Source organism: Octodon degus, unplaced genomic scaffold, assembly GCF_000260255.1.
Source record: "Octodon degus isolate 3935 unplaced genomic scaffold, OctDeg1.0 scaffold00204, whole genome shotgun sequence".
In the NCBI taxonomy this organism is placed as follows: domain Eukaryota; kingdom Metazoa; phylum Chordata; class Mammalia; order Rodentia; family Octodontidae; genus Octodon; species Octodon degus.
In genome coordinates this window covers 498,362-517,219 of record NW_004524780.1, presented here as the reverse complement: position 1 = coordinate 517,219, position 18,858 = coordinate 498,362, and positions in this window count along the sequence as shown.

The following is an 18,858-nucleotide window of genomic DNA, read 5'->3' as shown; positions in this document are numbered from 1 at the left end:
CTGCCAGAACTCTAGGAATGCTGCATCCAGTCTTCTAAGTGCTTTCAGGCTGAGAGCTTGGCCCACAGCCACCAGAGCAGGGGTACACTCAGAAAGAGCGGACACAGCTCTTACTGTCCAAGTCCATGTGGGATCTTGTCTCCCAGGCTCCTGGCTCTGGCTTCCATGGCTGGCACCTCTTCCTGGCACACACCTCTAATGTTCAGGGACAAATGCATTTCCTGAGGTGAACAGCCCCCTCCATCTTATTTAGGAGCTCACTGTTGAGAAGACAGAAGATTCAGCACAAAGGCAGGAGAAGGCTCCACAGCCCTGTGCCAAGGGCTGCCTCTTCTTGAGGCTGCTCTACGCCAGCTCTTAGCCTCCATCCCTAATGCCACTGAGAAAAAAAGAAATCTTTCCATTCATAAGAGAATGCAAGGGTGTCATTTTGTTACTGGATAAGGGGTTCTGTGAGGCTTCTTTCCAGGTTCACAGTATCCCAACCAAAAAACTGGACAAGACATACAGAAAAGGCAGCTGAAAAGTGCATTTATTGACAATGGGCAAGAAGTTCACTTTACAGAGTGAGAGTGGGCAGGTAGAGCAGCTCACAGCAGTGCAAGCCTCAGGGAAAGGGGTCTTTTTTACCCAAAACTCTTGGGTTGACTCTTCCTACTCACTCCATGCAAATCATAGCACATCTGGAAAGCTCACTCACTCAGTGTTAGGCCATGTGTAAACTACCTTGTCAGAAAGTATGTTTGGCTTCCTGTATATGTAAATGAAGGAACAAGAACAAAGTCTTTTGATTGGTTGTGCACAAATGCAAATGAGGAATGGAAAAGAGCATCTTCTGATTGGTCCTGTGAACAGCACCACATTCAAATGAAGGATTGACAATAGCAAGTTTCTTTTCTTTTTTTTTTTTCCTTTTTTTAAAAATTAATTTTATTGAGGAAAAAATGCAATGTGACAGCTTCAAACCAGGTTGGTAGGAGAGTTAAAACAATTAATGCATTGCATATTGTTGTCTTTGTAGTAGTCATTCATAGCACAAGATGTAGACATGATGTCCTGTCCAAACACTATTAGTACAGGTCTTTCTTCTTATAGCATTAGGAGAAAGTAGCTGTATATCTATCCTAACTATTTTGTATATACAGATACAAAACTGTCCTTCATTTATACCACATTTTTTTGTTCAGTTTTGTCAGAGATGGGTACTCCATTGCCATCCAAATATTGTAGGTGCATGAATTCAGCAAAATATTCCAATATAGTCCAGTACTCCACAATAGTAGTGGGTCATCCACAGGACTGGCAATGTACTAATATGTTGACTTGAGTCTTCCACAGCTCAGCATATTAACATGGCTTCACTTTTCATATCTCGTTTCTATACTTTTCTGCTGAATGGTTAAGACCAAAATAAAGACCTATATAACAAAAAATGTAACTTTTGTATCTGACACAGTCATTCAAGTCCCCTCATGACTTATCCTGAGACCCTCTACCTCAGATTGTAGATCCTTTGTCAGTGTCAGCCATGTGGATGACTCACAGTCATTGCTTGACCAATTTGCTCTCTGAGAAAGCCTGAGAGAATGTTTTCTCTCCATGTGACTCTTTTTAGGCACATACTACATCATCGATCACATTCCTCTGTGGCCCCATAATCTCCTTGATCAGAAAATTTGGGGCACAACTGAGTTACGTGATATTACAGTACAGGTTCTCCTATGTCCTGAGTCTTCACTAACCTTGAAAGGCTAGGGCCAAAATGTTAGCTATCCTTTCAGCCCCTCTTTTTTTTTCTCTAATTTTTGGTCTGCAAACTTAGGTTGTTAACCCTCCAGAAGAGAAGCTTATAATTGCCGTACAACATATGCAGATGGGTTTAACCTCACTATCTGTCGGAATATCAAACATCTTAGGCATAAGATGGAACATCTTTAAAAAAAAATGTAGCAAGCTTCTGATTGCCTCTGGATATAGGCTCTCATCTGGCCATCTTTCTCCTGAAGGTTCTGCCAGGACCTCACACCTCGGGGGCGAGTTCACAGCAGCAGCTGTGGCCACACAGCCTTTGGTGATTGAACACAGGAGCATCTGGTTTTTGAGCCAGGGCCCCAGGGAGGATTCAAGGTGTTATCTCAAGCTGGAAGGTGTTGGATAGCACCCTTGGGACCAATGCTATCACAGAGGAAATGCCAAGTGCGACCCATGGGCCTAAGGGGGAGCCTGGAGCTACCTCGCCCTCTGAGGTGTGCTGAGTCGAGGCAGCCCCAGGGAGTCCTGGACTTTTGCTGCCCTGGAGTGATGCAGCCTCACCACGTAAGTCAGTCAGGTCCCTGGTCGAAACTCCATAGCCACAGAGAGGGGCACAGGCCAGGAGTCACAGAAGGAAGGGACAGTCACTTCCAAAATGCTTCTCTCCACATCTGTGTGCTCCATCACTGGACAAAGCCTTGTGAGGAGATGGGGTCATGTGGACGCTATGACTTCTTCCCAAGGACACTCAGCTCTGACATGAGCTGCTTCTGGGGTGCCTACATTGTGAGGCCAGGGATTCTCTCTGCCCTCTCTCCATGAGCAGACCTATCACGACCCCATTCTAGACCATGAAACATCCTGTATGCTGCCACACAGGGTGAGAAGGGGGAACCCAGGCCTGTAACACCACCATCAAATCATGTGACTTTGTCACAAGGTGTCACCCTCTCTGTAGTGGGAGTTTCAGGGCACAACAGACTGGTCTTCCCATGGGACCTACTGTGACAGACCAGTCATGGTCCTGCTCACTGTCCACTGGGTAGAGGCCCTGAGGGACAGAGCTGCCCTGGAGGCCACCAGATGTGGAACACAAGGGCAGTGATTTAAGAGCATGTCGCAGCACATCACAGCACGGGTGTCCACTAAACATGTCTCCCCCCGGCTCCCCACCTGTGTTCATGGCAATGGCATTGCTGGTTATGCCCCACAGACTGCCTGAGGGCAGATGGTGACACCATGAACAGAATTAGTGCCAGGTAAACTACAGATGTGTTGTTTTCTGCCCAGGTGACATGGACACCGTTTCCAAACACCTGTTCTGGCGAGGTTGGAGAAGATGTGTGTGTGTGTGTGTGTGTGTGAGGCATGGCCACACACTGTGGTCCTGGCCACCGAGCAAGCACCCTTGGGAGCGTCCTCGCTCATGCTTCCTGTCCAAAGTTTCGTGTCTTGGTTCAGTTTGATTTCTTGAGGTCCCACTCACAATGCCCCAGTGTCATCTCCTGAGATGTGGCCTTTCCTCTGGGCAGGATGCCTGGAAGGGGGGTTTCACATTTCTGAGTCCAGGAGCTACTTCCTGCGGTCTTATCATGGTTTTGTCTGATAACAGGAGTGGCCACTTGTGACTTGCTTGACCCCAGCGCACGTGGACCACTGGCTCCCATTTCCAAGTGATGGCAATGAGGGCCACAAGCAGTGAGTTTTACAGCCCACATATTCCAGTGTTTGGTCTGCTATGAGCCTCGTGTCAAGCACGTATTTGGCAAGAAAACAATAATAACCAATCAAATTATTACCACAATATGCATCATTCTTAAATTACATTATGCACTTAACTTAAAAAATTGCAGAAGTTTCTTGTCTGTCAGCACATATTCTTCTCATTTTTATTGTATCTTTAGTTTCCTAAGAATCTAAGGGACAGGGACTGTCTCTGCTAAAATTAAATTTTATAATTATTCCCAGAGCCATGGTCGAAAAAAACAAACTTACCTCGAGACTGGAAGCAAACTTTGGCCTGGTGCTGGGGGGTGATGCGGGAGGCCACCCCTGCTGTGGAGTGAGTGGGTTCCACTGCCTGGCAGTATGGGGGTGAGGCTGTGAGGGCCAGAGGCTCAGAAAGGCTTGCAGCTGCCTCCCTCAGTGGCCCCAGATCTGGAACATGGCTCCTAACTCTTGTAAACCACAGTTTTCTGGCTTGTAAAGTAGAAACGTTTTTAAGGTCTCATCCGTATGGTAAACCTCTGTGAAGATTATTGGAAAAGGAATGTTCCAAAGGGTCTTAACAGAGGTCAAACACACAGGCAAGTGGGGTCCTCTTTACCTGGAGAGCTAACATGGCACCAGTGTACTTCCGCCTATCAAGACCATGAAGTGTTTAGACTTTAAACGTCAATAAGCGGCACCTGTCAAGGCTCGCTATGCCAGGCAGGTCTGAAAACCTGGGTAGAGTAACACCTTCATCACCTGGGAGAGTAACACCTTTGGTCGTTTCTTACAGATACCCCTCAAAATCTGAGATTATCTCTTCTTCACTACATACTTTTTACCTGAAAGGGGGACATAGAAATTGTTGATCCAGCTACCTTTTTCAGTGTGTGGTACTGGGAACTGAATCCAGGACCCTTGCACCGAGCCACATTCCCAGTCATTCTGTTTTTAAATTTTGAGACAAGGTTACACTGAGTTGCTACACTGCCCAGGCTGGGCTTGAACTTGTGATCTTTATGCCTCAGCCTCCTATGAGTCATCTACTTTTTGGTCATGTTTTTACTTTTTAACTGACAAGTGAAGATTCTGTATATTTATGTGTATGACATAAGTCTTTTGATTACATTATAAAATCAATTTTTAATTAATTTTGCCTGAAACAATGATTCATTACAATGAATTACATACAGTAACCATGCCCATGTATGTGGGTGACTTCTTTTGCTCATGTAGTGATTTATATAGTTTACTTGTTCATTTTTTTTCGTTTCACATTTTTTACTAGTGCCTGCTTGCCCTGCACAGTGGCCACACTCCTCACACGTCTCAGGTCCTTTTCACTTCCCCTCCCCTCACTGCCCGGCTCCATCTCCTGATCCCCTCTCGTCTGTGCAAGATCTACCCTCCACTTCCTGTGATCTATCTCTTAGTTTGCTCTTTAATTTATTTTCATGTTGAGTTCCTCATTTGATAGAAATCATGCAATATTAAGCTGGTGTGCCTGTTTTATTGTTTTAGCATTTTTATAAATTTAGTATTCTGTGGTGTTCTATTATAATATTTTAGCAATTCTGTGGAATTTGGATTGTTTTGAGCTAGAGGATATGAAATCCTGCTGTGTGCATTTCTGTAAAGAAGCTGGGGCACTGTGTCGCTCTTGTCTCTGAGATGCTTGCTAGCTACCCTTTCCTGGGGGACAGGGCTTGAATTCGGTACATTTTCCTACTTGTACCTATTTCTTGGCTAATTTCTTATTTGTGCTACTGGGTAATTTTGATATCTTTTCTGGAGTGCTGTGCATATCTTTTTCTGTAAAAAACAACCTTAATTACTATGATTATTTTTTAAAAGGTTTAATTAGGAAATTATAATTGTGTATTTATGAGTACAGTGTGGTGGTACCAGGCAAAATGATTAAATCAATCTAACTAACATATCCTTGGTTTTTTTTTTGTGGTGAAAACATTGGAAGTTCACTCAGCACTTTTGAAAAATACAACATATTGGCCTTTGCCGTGGCCACTGTCACTGTGAGGTGCAGCTGATCTCATAGGCATTTCCTCTTGGGTGACACTGTGTCCTGGGGCTTGGGTTCCTCACCCTGGCCAGGTTTGCTGCTCCCCCTGCCTCCTTCAAGGATAAATGATGCCCTGCACTTCGTGTCTGTCTGCCCTATGTATTAGCCGTGTGTGCTCGACCCAGAGGCGGGAAACCCTCCCTGAGCTGTCCTGACGCGGGTTGGATTTCACCGTCCCAACTCAGAGGCCCATGTGTCTGAAATGCTCCAGAGACAAAGGGCATTTAAAATTCAAGGATAAGAACACAAGAAATGCACAATGCATATAGATACCTCGCCAAAGAAGGCAGACCATAGGTAAACATAAGAAAAGGCACTTGGTACAATTTCTCATTAATGAATCCCAAATTAAAAGCACGTTGAGCCACCACTGCCCCCCAGTAGACAAGACAAGCACACCTGGGGTCACTACTAGAGAGACAAAAGGGGTGAATGCTGAGGAGCCTGACCATCTATTAGAGCCTGACCATCTCTCTCAGATCTATCCTTATCTTCTTTTTTAAAATGCATTTAGTCTACAGGGTCTCACTACATAGATTGGACTCATAGTGATCCTCCTGTTTACAGCCCCCCAAGCACTGAGATTACAGGTGTGTGCCACCCTGCCCAGTCTCAGTCGCTATCTCAGGGTGTCCAGTGGTGGGGCTGACATGGCACACTGGGGATCAAACCCTGGTCCTGTGCTTGCCTAAGCAGGTGCTTTAATCCACTGAGCTATCTGGCTGGCCCCTGTCCTTATCTTCTAAGAAGTGATGCAGATGGCTCAGTGGAATAAGCACTTCCCTGGCAAGTGCAAGGGCCTGAGTTCAATCCCTTGTTCTGCCAAAGGGGGAAAAAAATTGAAAGGGAAGAAGTGATGCAGAAGCAAATTCTGCTCAAAGCAAATAATTTTAATTTGGATTTAAAAGATTATTTGTTTTTTAAAATTTTGAGACAGGGTTTTGTTAAGCTGCCCTGCCTGGTCTCTGACTTGTGATCCTCCTGCTTCAGCCTCCCCGAGTGCTGAGTTTATAGGCATGCACCACCATGCTCAGTGCAAAAGAAAGTTTTGTTTTGTTTTTAAGAAAGACTGCAGCAAAGCATGGCTGTTACCAGTCAGATGTGTCAACTCTGCTCCTCCTGTCGGCTGCGTGATTAATGAGCTGTGTAGTAAATTGCAAGCACATTCACACATCGGAGTCATACCGAACGGCCCTTGGTGGATTGGTGAGAAAAACTGAGAACAGAAAGTGTGATTTTAGGGACAGGTAGACAGTGTTATGCTGCAAATGTGGACCTCAGAGAAACTCAGGTCTGCATTCGTCAAGTGTGCAAACCAGAATGAAGCACGCTCCCTGTGTCTCTGTATTCTTAAGGGAATTAAGTGTCCAAAGTCAGCTTTCAGGTGGTTTCCTGTCCTTCCAGCCCAAGCCGTTAGTGAGACAGATAAACCAAGGCATAAATGGAAGGAGGAGCTTTCAGCTGACAGAAGATGGAGGTCATCTACAAAAACCCCACTCCAGTGCAACCCCACTGTTTTTATAATTAGACACTGGAGCAGCAGTGTGCAGGCTTCAGGAGGAGGGTGCTCCAGCCGGCCCTCCCAGGCCATGCTGCGGCTGGCCACGCTCTGTGATTGGACACACACTCAAGAAGGAGCCTGTGTTGGGCACTCTGGCCGGCACACTGTGAGTTTGGCATGCAGCGGGCACTGGGTGCAACTGTCTAAATGTGTCCCCATCTCAGTTACTCTTCTCTCATTGGTGGGACAAATACTTGACACCCAAAATAAAGGAAGGAAAGGTTTATTTAGCTCATAGTTACTGGAGGCTTCAGTCCATACTCAGCTGGCTCCAAGGCAGTGTGGCACATGGCAGAGAGTAACCTTTCATGGAGGCAGCAAAGAACAGAGAACAAATTGGAGGAACAGCAGCAACAATGGCCGCAGGGAGCAAGTCTGTTTCTCTGTCTCTCTTCTATTTCATTCAGGCACTCTGCCTCAGGCTGGGTGTAGCACTCACACCCATAATCCCAGCAGTACTCAGACCCATAATCCCAGCCTTGGATTACCCATAATCCCAGTGGATCATGAGTTAATCACAAACTCTAAGAGTACACCCTATGACTGCATGAGGCTTTGGGGGGACAACTAGACACAAAGCATAACACTGCCCTACTACCCTACTTTAGCAAGGTTCTGCTGAGGTGCTGCCTGGGACCAGTAGGGACACTGCTTAGAGTCCCTGTGACAAAGCAAAACAGACTTTGCCCTTTTCCTGGACCTGGTTTCTTGCCTTCTTTGTAGGCAAATCCTACCAATTAGGCTTATTTCTTTGTGTCCTGCTGTGTGTCAACCCTGCAAAGGAGCCAACCAATCAACTAACTGAGCTGAACTGTGTTTGGGAAGAAGCTCCAAATGACCTTCCTGAAGTTGGGAGGTCCCAGCTGCCCCCAGGGCCAGAGGGAGGCAGCCCTGATTTCCCACTCAGCCATAGGCACCTGTAGGAAGCTCCTCCCTCTGCTTCCCACTGGTGAACCCTGCCCCCCCAACCCCTAGTCCCCAAGGCTGTCTCTACTCTAGTTCCTGAAGTTGATACTGACCCTCTATGTTATGGCTAACCTGTGGGAATTCTCCACCCAGGAGACCTGGTGGACCCCAGGGAGCAGGGGCCCCTTTACCTCCAAGGCAAAAACAGCAGGATGCCTGAAGTCCACCAAGGATGCCCCAGGCTTTGACACTGGAAGCAGCAGTGTGGCCATGCATACTGCCCTCACTGTGGGCACTGCTGTTCCCCAAGGCAAGTAGGACCTGGGTGACTGTTCCTCAAGGGCTCGGGGCCTTGAGTCTGCAGCACTGACCAGAGCTTCCGTCTGCCATGAGGAAATCTATGTGGCCTCCTGACATCCCAGCCCTTGCCTGCACAGGGCTGTCCTTCCAGAGACAGCTGCAGACCTTGGGCCATGCATTTGCATGGCAAATTGCATTTAGAAGGATTTTTCTTTCCTTCTTTCTTTCTTTTCTTTCTTTCTTTTCTTTCTTTCTTTCTTTCTTTCTTTCTTTCTTTCTTTCTTTCTTTCTTTCTTTCTTCCTTTCTTTCTTTCTTCTTTTTTTTGACTAGTTCAGGCTGCCTTAAGGGCGGGTCTGGTGCAGCTTGTGGATCTGGGGATCGACCTGCAGTCCCCTGAGCCTGACTGAGTTTGACCAAGCAGGCGCTTTAAACAACTGAGCTAACCAGCAAGCCCCCTTGAATTGCATTTTAATAAGATCATCTGAGCAAGCAAGCAAGGAAACAAACAACAAAGACGAGACCCTCTGTCCCAGCAATAGGAAGGAGCACTCCCCTCTAACAGCATGTCCTCCCCGGTGACCCTGAATTTCCCAGCGCCTCCCTGGGCTGTGTGCTCCGGATGTTGTCCAGAGTTGAAGAACAGTAGAGAGATTTGCTTCTGGCACAGATCCGAGTGGAGATAGAGGCTTGTATATTACAAAATAAATCACAAACTGGCTCCAAACTACTGTCACTTCAAAACATCAATTAAGCCACTGGGTCAACTTGAGGATTCTTGGCCCCATCCTGGAAGGTAGGAATGGGGGGCCTTACTGTCCTGAGGCTGGATGTGGCCACAGTGGCCCTTCTTCAGACTTCTGAGTGTCTGCACCTTGGTTGGCTTCAGGCAGCCCTGGCCTGGGCTACGTGCACACTTTCTCCATGCTGTCTACATGGCTTAGTTCAGGTACCACGGTTTCCCTGAGTGAGCCGCACACACCAAGGCAGGCGGGTTTCCACTCCTTGCACACAAGGCAAGCAGGCTTTGAGACTGGAGACAACAGCATAAAGCTTGGTATTGGCTGCTGCAAATGATTCCAGGGGCAAAATTGGCAGGACTAAAAGCAAAGATGGCCCACTGAATGGAGGGCTGAGAAGGAGGCTGGCTTTTAAATGGGGCTCTCCACACTAGCCCCAGGAGAGGAAGCACAGGATGTGAACCCACTGAGAAGCCTTGCAGAACCACTGGGTGCTCGTTAACACAGTCATCCACATCCACAGGGACAAAGAGCGCGACAGAACCAGAGCAGAGCAAGGAGCACTTGACCCAAGCAGGCTGCAGCCCTGAGGTCTGGCAGCTGGCATGGATGCTTCCTAGACAGGACCCTGCCAACAGTTATCATTATTTTGGATAATGATTTCCAACAGGAGTTCCTGTAAGGCAAGCCATTGTGTTTTCTCTGGGTGATAATTCTTTCCCTTGCATTTTGAGGTGCTGCTGTTGGGTGACAGAGACCCTGGGCTTATGAGCAGCTATGGCTACAGGAAACTGGAGGGTGGAGCAGGTCACATGGTAGGCCCTTCCCAGGGAGTCCACTGTGGAGGGCGCCTATCCTAAACGCCTGTGCCATGTCCTCTGTGCCAGCCCCGAGGCCAGCCCAGCCAGCAAGCACCAGCCTCCTCCATCTCCCCCTACGCAGGCTGTGTGGTAGTTTCTGAGCAAGGCTCCTGGTGCAGGGCCCTTTGCCTCTTTAGTTCCCTTGTGGTGGTGGAGGCTGCGTCCTACATCTGCACACACCTTCTGTCTCTCTCCAGGAAGCACGCTGATCAGAACTGAGCACAGAGCTGCCGCACTGTAAATCACTTCTATAATGGTGGCCACAGTAGGTGATTCTGTGTCAGCTTGACTGGGGGAAGGCATCCTAGGACCCAGCAGAAGCATCTCTGACCAGAGTCAGACAGGACTGGGAGGGGAAGGTCCTGTCTTGAAGCCACACCCCCACCTATCACCTGGCCCCAGGCAGAACAAGTGACAAGGTCCATGTGGTATCGCCAAGAGCTGCACAGGATGACTCCAACCTAGGACAGCCCAACTCTGTGCTCTCCAACCCTGTGCCTCCAGGACTTATGTATGCATCCTGCCTAGCATCTCAGGCTCCCATCCCAGTGTGGTACCATCTGCTTCTCTGGTTCTGAGGCTGCCAGCCTGGGATGAAGCCCACTATCTGTGTCACTGTGTCTCCAGCCGGCAGAGTGCTGCTGTGGGCATCTCTGCACCCAGCCACAGAGCCAGCTCCTCTCCAGAGACCAGCCATCTCTCCTGTCCCTGAGCACATCTTGGTTGTCTCTTGGTTGAGCACATAGACAGCAGCAGCTTGAGACAGTCACCGCCCTCTGCTGGTCCTTCATACCTTTGCTCCTAAGCTCTCAGTTACTGTGATGTCCTGCTGTCCTGTACTTGTTTTCTTCTTGGCTATTTTCTACAATTTCCCTTTCCCTGGAAGCCTATACCCCATGTGATTCTTCAGTTGTCCTCATGGGAACCATAAAGCCTGTTGTCACAGACTCTGTCAGGGACCTGTCTAGCTATCAGGAGTGACTGTCTTTCCTGGGGATGACCAGGCAGGCCCCTGTGACACTGCTCACTTCTGCTGAATTCTCACTTTCCTCCCTGCCTACAGTCCACCAAGGTCATTGAGTCACTCCACTAGTCTCTCTTTTGGAAATCAAGACAACGTTTACCTCCTGCTTCTAAACTTCTGAATCAATCAGCTTTCCCACTTTGGGCCAAGATACCTGAAATCCACAACTTACAGGAGGATGGGTTTGGGCTCACAGTTTCAGAGTTTGGTCCACAGTTGGCTGGCTCCAAGGCACTGACATCATGGTGCAAGAATGTGGGGAAAGAAGTTGTTTAACTGATGGCAGTCAAGACACAGGAGAGAAGGGAGGAGTGGGGACAAGAAGGCACCCTTCCAGTTCTCGCCCCAGTGACCACCTCCAGCCAGGCCTCGCCTCCTGCGCCACATTCAGCCCTGAGCCCATGCATGCTGGATCCACAGGAGAGCACAGTGCCGGAGGTCCAATCACCTTCCACGATTCACATCTCTGAAAATTGTAAAAATGTACAAACCTCTTGGGGTACATTTCAGATCAAAACCCATAAAAACTTTATCTGAAACTGCCCTGACAAGGACATGGCTCACTCTGTTTGCTTCCTTATGGATCACTGAGTCCAGCGTCTCTTCCACTCTCTGCACTGTAAGTCACCTCTATAATGGCAGCCATAATAGATGATTTTTCTTTCTGCAGAAGGAAGCTGAGCTCAGCTGGGCTGTTCAGGTTTTAGAAATCAGGGGACAGCTGAATAGGATCCTTGCACAGCACCCCATCATCAGTGACAACAGGAGCATCGGGGTCAATTTTTGGAAGCCAGAGGTCCATGGAGAAAGTTACACATGCGGAGGACACCGAGTCCCGGATGCTATGGAGGAAGCCACCAGGCTGTGCCAGCTGCCCTCTCTGGCCCTCACCGCTGCAGCCACCAGAGAGCAGGGTCATGGCTGGGGGTGGCTGAGTCTGTCCTGCAACCAGGAGCCCTAGCATGAAGGTGAAAAACAGGCTCTGCCAGTTGGCCAGAACCAGTAGGACATGCTTCCCTCCAATCCAAAACACAGTGAGCACAAAGCAAGCTTTTCAGGATGTAGGAAAAGGCTAAAAATTAGAAATCCTGATCTACAGAAAAGACTAAAGAAACACTAAAAGTATTAAGTATGAGCAAGCGGCTGCTGGTTTTTTTTGTTTGTTTTGTTTTTTAAAGTTTATAAGAGGCAAATGAATGTTTAAAATGAGAATAAATGATATCCTCTGGGAATGACAGCATATGCAGAAATAGAACCTATGACAATAATAGCAAAGATGAGATCTGGATAAGGTTTTCCTAGTACATGCCAAATGCTATAATATTTATTTAATATAATTTAAGTATACATGCTATAATAAGAGAAAAACAAATACAATTTTTCATTGTTTTACAAAGAACATAGAAGGGACAAAATAAGTGCTGAAACAAACACAAAAGGAAACTCATAAAACAAACAAAGAAAACTAAAACAATCCAAAAGAAGAGAAAGAGGAACTGAGAGAATAAGGCCAGATGGGCGACATGGAAAACAAATATCTTCATGGCAGACTTTGACCCAGTCGTATCAGTAATTAAATTATAAGAAGGGAACGCTGCGATTTTAAAAAAGACTATCAAATGAGATTAAAAAAGAAAACATCAAGTGCATGCTTTTAAAAAGGAACAGATTTTTAATATAAAGGTACAGATCGGTTCAAAGTAAAAGCAGACAAATTTATAGCTCACAAATACCAATTACCAAGACGTTTAGCAGGTGTATTAATAGCAGATTTGGCAACTGTTGGAAAAGCAAGTGTCGCAAGAGAGGAAGAGAAGTAACTTTTCATCATAATGAGTCCGGTTTTTTTTAGAGAAAATAATCCTGCTTTTTTTGGTGTTGATCTAATAAAAATTACAAAATGCTCAAAAACTGGTCAAATAAAACAAGGACAAATACACAAAAACACAATTTGAAGATTTTTAACACCCGTATCTCAGTCATTAGTAGAAAAATTAGACAAAGAAATCAGGCAGGATACAGGAAACTTGAATACCATCAACCGATTTGACTTAATTAACATTTTCATTCCACAAATGCAGAAAGCATGTTCTTTTCACGTCCATATGAATCATTCACAGCAGACTGAGCTGCCCATCAAACAAGTCCCAGCAAATGTCAAAGGGATGGAATTCAGACCCTGTGCTCTCGCCTCAGAGTGAAGCAAAAGGAAAAGTCATTAATGATCCATTACCCAAAATACAGCAAAATGAAACACTAGAATTACACGTAACCCTGGGTTCAAAAGCGAGAGCATAGGAAATTAAAAGGGTTTTCTGACTTAAAAACAGTGGGAATACAATCTCAAAATATGAGGGATGTTAATCCAAACTAGATTTTGAGTGAAATTCATAGCACCTAGAGTCTCATTGTTCTTTTTAGAAATTGTATGCTGATTGAAGTGTACTTTAGAAGGACCAGCAAGATAGCTCAGAGGACTAAGCACCTACTTAGGCAAGCACAGGACCAGGGGTTTGATCTCCAGCACCACGTGCTTCATTAGCCCCAACCCCGGGCCAGCCACTGAGTCTGGGTGTGCCACTGCGCACCTGTGATCCCAGTGCTGGGGAGGCTGAAAACAGGAGAATCACTACAAGTCCAAGCTGTGTAGTGAGACCCTGTATCAAATACATTTTTTAAAAGAGAAGAAAGAAAAAAAAAAGAAATACACTTCAGAAAATATAATAGGGAACACGAAAAGTGGAAAAATATCTATACACATATTTGACAAAGAAAACATTCATACTATAAATAACTTCTGTGTTTCAGTCATAGAGGTACATGCTTCAAAAAATGACTAAGGAGTTCAGATACTTGCAAACAGTGGACACAGGTGACCAAAAAACTCATTAACTTTTTAAAAATGCCACTAGTCATCAGGGTAAGGTGAACTATAGTTTGGGAGAAAATATTCACAGTACTACAGATGATATAATACATGTGTCCATAATACATAAGGGATCCTTATAAATCAATTATACAGATAAATAACCCCTACTTACATAGGAGAAGAGACACAGTGACCTGTCAGTACATAAAAACTCACACAGCATCCTTGGTCATTGAGGAAATGCAAATTAGAACACAGTGAGAAAAGCTCCATTCTGTGTTCACAGTTAGACCTATTTTTAATCATTTTGTAGTTAAATATATTTGTAACCGCACTGTCATGAATCAGTATGTCAGCTGGTAGGACTAAAAAATCTGTCTCTGTCTACTTCAAACTATAAGTGTTCTGAGGGAAATAACAACACATAATAGGAAACATAGAGCCATATGTAAAGCGAGGGAGATAGAGAGAGACAGAGACAGAGAGATGGACTTGTACAATTCAGAAAGGAAAAGGCAACTCAGAGCCCTCAGCAGAAGCTAAATCCAGAACCAATGTGGGACTGCTGGAACTAGATCTAAGTTGAAATACTGAGGGCTGAGTCAGGGCTCTGTTTGGTCTGGAGGGATCCAGGGTTCAACCCCACACTGAGCTGAAACTGAGTTTCTAACAGAAAGTAGTGTGCAAGGAGGGAGTCACAGCAGAGCATCTACATCAGAGGAAAGGTAGCAGCCAGAGGCTTGGGCTCTCTGGAAACCCAGCAGGAAATGAACATTTGGAACATGACACTTGCAACATATATTGAAGAGGAATCCAGATTCGCGCTACCGTCGGAGTCTTATTGAAGGCCAAAAGGAGTTTCTGAAAGTTAGGAGATCTGGGGCACACAGAGCCCTTCTAGGTTCTCAGTTTGGCCCTGGAAGTTTATATTTGTAATTCCATTAAAGTTATTGGAATTCGACTGAGTGAATTCCAATCTGCTACTTCCAGTACAACTCATAGTGAGAAAAAAGGTACTAAGCCATATTTGTAGTTATGGGGAGCAGAGGGGTCCTAAGTCCAGCCATGATGATGGCTATCCACAACAAAGGCCTCAACCCCGGGCCAAGCCTGGGTTTTATTCATTCATGAAGAAAGGACTGGCTTCAGAATGAGTAGCTATGAGAATGGTGGGAAGCAGGTGAGCGTTGGGTGTTGGGCTGGGTAGCAGGCCCTAAATCAGCTCTGTGACATGCAGAGAGGACATGCAGGAAGAGTAATTTGAATTACATAAATAAGATAGTATCTAATGTTTTGGGGTCAGTGCTTCAGCTCTGATGTGTGATCTCTCAAGCCCTAGGAAGTCATAGCCTCTGTCTTAAGGCTTGATCCTAGGATCCTAGCCGACAGTGTGGAGCATTGACTCTTCATCTCATGTCATCCTGGCTCACAGAAGGAAACAACCGAGGGGGGCAGGATGTCCAGGGAAACACTCATTGACAACTTTAAAGGCTACCATCAGCACCTCTGCTGGACTGGTATGCATTGCTTAAAGCCAATTGGAGGGATAAGGAAGAGTCTTAGCTAGCTCTGTACATGTTAATACATGGAAATAGGCTCAAATTCAGCCAAAATGGAAACAATTGCTCCTCATTCAAGGAGGGTCACCCAGGTAGTCCTGCACACTGGAATAGTTCTTAGGGCTACAGAACAAGTAAATACAAAATAAGTGTGTATACTTCTATGGACTCCTGATCACAGAACCTACTCTGGATGAGATCATAGCAAGCTTATAATGATGAATGCCAAGCAGCAGAGTGTGGTGGATGCCAACTGGTGGCGAACTTACTGCACCCAGCTGAACTGAACTAGCCCTGTGCTAGATGTGGGAGGCCCACCTAAGGATTGTTGCCAGCAGCATAAAAGGCTGTCTTAGTTACTTTTTTCTCATTGCTGGGAGAACATCCAAAATTAAGGAAGGAAATATTTATTTAGCTCACAGTTAGTGGAAGTTTCAATCCATACATGACTGGCTCTAAGGCAGAGTGCCACATAGCAGAGGGAAGCCATTAATAGCTTTGGAAACCAGTAAAAAGCAAAGGAAGGGGCAGCATTTGTGGCAGCTAGCAAGCCTATCTCCCTTCCTTTAATGTATTCAGGCTATCTGCTCCAGAGTAGGTGTAGCACTCATACTCATAGTCCCAGTACTGGATCATGAATTAATCACAAACTCTACAAGCATGCCCCAATGACTGCATGAGGCTTTGGGGGCATGACTAGAAGCAAACCATAATAGAGGCCTGTTGGGGAGCTTTTGGAAGCTGTTGGTTCTCTGAGGCTATTCTGCTGGAGGACCTTGTCTTGCTGGCTTTCCTGGTCAAGTTGGTTTTTCTCATTAGGGGAGCCCAGGGCCTCATTATCACTGAGAATGGCTATGGTTCATTTTGAGGAGCTCTGCTCCTCACCTTGAGCATTGCTTCCCGGCTCCACAGGGGAAGATGGTGCACAGCTCAGTCTCCTGGAGAAGCTTGTCACCTTGGCATCTCTAATGGGAACTAAGCTTTCCTCACTGCTGGAAGAGCTCAGGACCTCATTGTCACTGAGGATGACTGCGGTACTTTCAAGGGAGTTCTGGTGCTTACCTTGAGCATTGTTTCCTGGCTTCAGTTCAGAGCCCTCAGCCTGCTATCACAGATCCTTCATCCTGCTGGTACAGACTTTCTAGCTTCCACCACTGAGACCACCACAGACCCATGAAACAGACATTGAAACATTGTCATGGGTCCTAGGCCTCCAGGGGGACTTGTGGGAGACACTGTGATGAGCTCTAGGTTTTCAGCTTGACTTGGGCAGAACATTAGGATCCAGGCCCTCAGCTGGATTATTTGGTCTTTTAGTATCTTGACAGATTTCCTGCGCTTTTTGGATATGATTCTTTGGGTGATTCATTATAAAATAATCTTACAAAATGTGTCCTGCATTGCATTATTGACCCCCAAAACCTTCCAAACTATGACACAGAGCAAAGTGAGAAACCAAGAGAGGGGGCCATCGTGTGAAGTAGGAATGAGTTATTCTATAAGTTCCTGGAAAAACCCCTAAAAATCAGTACAAACATGTGTGCAAAGATACTTAAAATAACGGAATTCCCAAGGTATCCATAAGTGACTATAGAAACAAATGTTTTAAAATAAATGCAGAAGATTATATATATATATATTCATGTTTACAAAACCTAAATGAAAATATAAACTTTATTCTACATATAATTTAGGAGAAAACTAATAATTTTATTAAGGAAGCTACAAGGAGATGAATCATATTGTACTGTGGAAGCTGATTTGTGGAATATGAGATGTGAAGGCTATGGTAAAGGTCTACTGTAATCAAGGAAGAATGCAGAAAGACAGTAAAGCCTGGGGATATGCAAGCATTCCACATCTCCAGCACGAAAGAAGCCTTCAATAAAGGATCCAGAGACCTAGCCCAGGCCCGGTGAGTGTGTGGGAGAGCTTCCGGCTACCCTGTGCCGGCAGGACCTACTGGTTCCAGCCCAGGTGCAGCGTGGGTGAGACCCACTTCCACCCCCTTGGGATGCCCCCCACCACTGCGCAGCACCACCCCTACCCTGCCCACCGAGTAGGAATTTCTGCCGCGTTCCAGGAACCCCCAGACCCAGTCCTAGCCCAGGCCCAGTGAGTGTGTGGAAGCGCTTCTGGCTACCCTGTGCGAGAGGTACCTACTGGTCCCAACCCAGGCGCAGTGTGGGTAAGACCCTCTTTTACCCTCTTGGGATGCCCCCATCACTCCGTAGTACTCCCCCACCCTGCCCACAGAGTAGGAATTTCTGTCTTGTTCTGGGAGCCTCCAGATCCAGTCCTAGTCCAGGCCCAGTGAGTGTGCGGGAGAGCTGCCTCTCCCCCCTACTCCACCTTGTTCCCTCCAGACTCAGCTCAGGCCTGGCATACAGGCCTGGGGTGAATCCCTTCAGCTGCAATTCCTGCAGAGAGTGTAGGGGACAGAACCACCCAGCTACTCCAGGAGCAGAACATCTTGCCAGAGGGGCACAACAAGTTCAACCCCAAGGGCAGCAACAGGAAGGAACTGATCACAGCAGCCAGACCCAAGCCAGGCACAGCTGGATAAATACAAAATTTGTAGATCTACACCTGAGCTTCAGTAGGTGCTAAGGCTATAACTGCAACAAAGATCTACAACAAAAGTCAGAAGACAGTGTTACACAAAATCACAATGAGAAGGAGCAAAATGCAATCTCAGAACCCAAGCCCACCCATAACAAGTGCAGAAGACACTAATGCAGAACAAATTGGGAATCACACAGCTGAAAGCAATGAATCAACAGCTTGTGAAATAAAGAAACAGCTGCAGAAAGGTATAGAGGAACTAGACTGGAACTGAAAAAAGAAATCCCTGAATTAATAACATCTGCAGTAAAGAATCAAATGCAGAAACATATGGAGGAAACCCAATGCCCACCCAGAACAAGTGAGGAGGACACTAGCTCGGCTCAAATGAATGAATTAATAAAGTCAATAGTAATTAAGCAACAGCAGAAAGTTATAGAGGAACTCAGAGCGGAATTATTTTCTGAAATAAAAAAAGAATTCTCAGAACTCGTAGCATCTGAAGGAAAGAATCAACTACAGAAACATAGGGAGGAAATCCAATCTGAAAAAAACACTGCAGTAAAAGAATTTATAACTACTTCTAAAGAAGACAATGATAAAAAAAAATAGAGGAGATTAGAAAAATGACACATTCCTTGCATGAGCAATACAAGAAAGAAATAGATTGCATGAAGCAAAGTCAAAGAGATATAGAGGAAATTAAAATTTCAATCACAAGCTTCCAAAACCGTTTAAATGAAAGTGAAGACAGAGTGTCAGATCTTGAAGACGCTGGTGCAGCTAGTGAAAAGGTAAGAAAGGATCTCTTGAAAACAACTAGGATGCAGGAAAAAATAATCCATCACCTGCAAGATGATGCAAAGATGAACAATGTGAGACTGATAGGCATCAATGAGAAAGAAGGAGACAATACAAATGACATTAAAAAAAA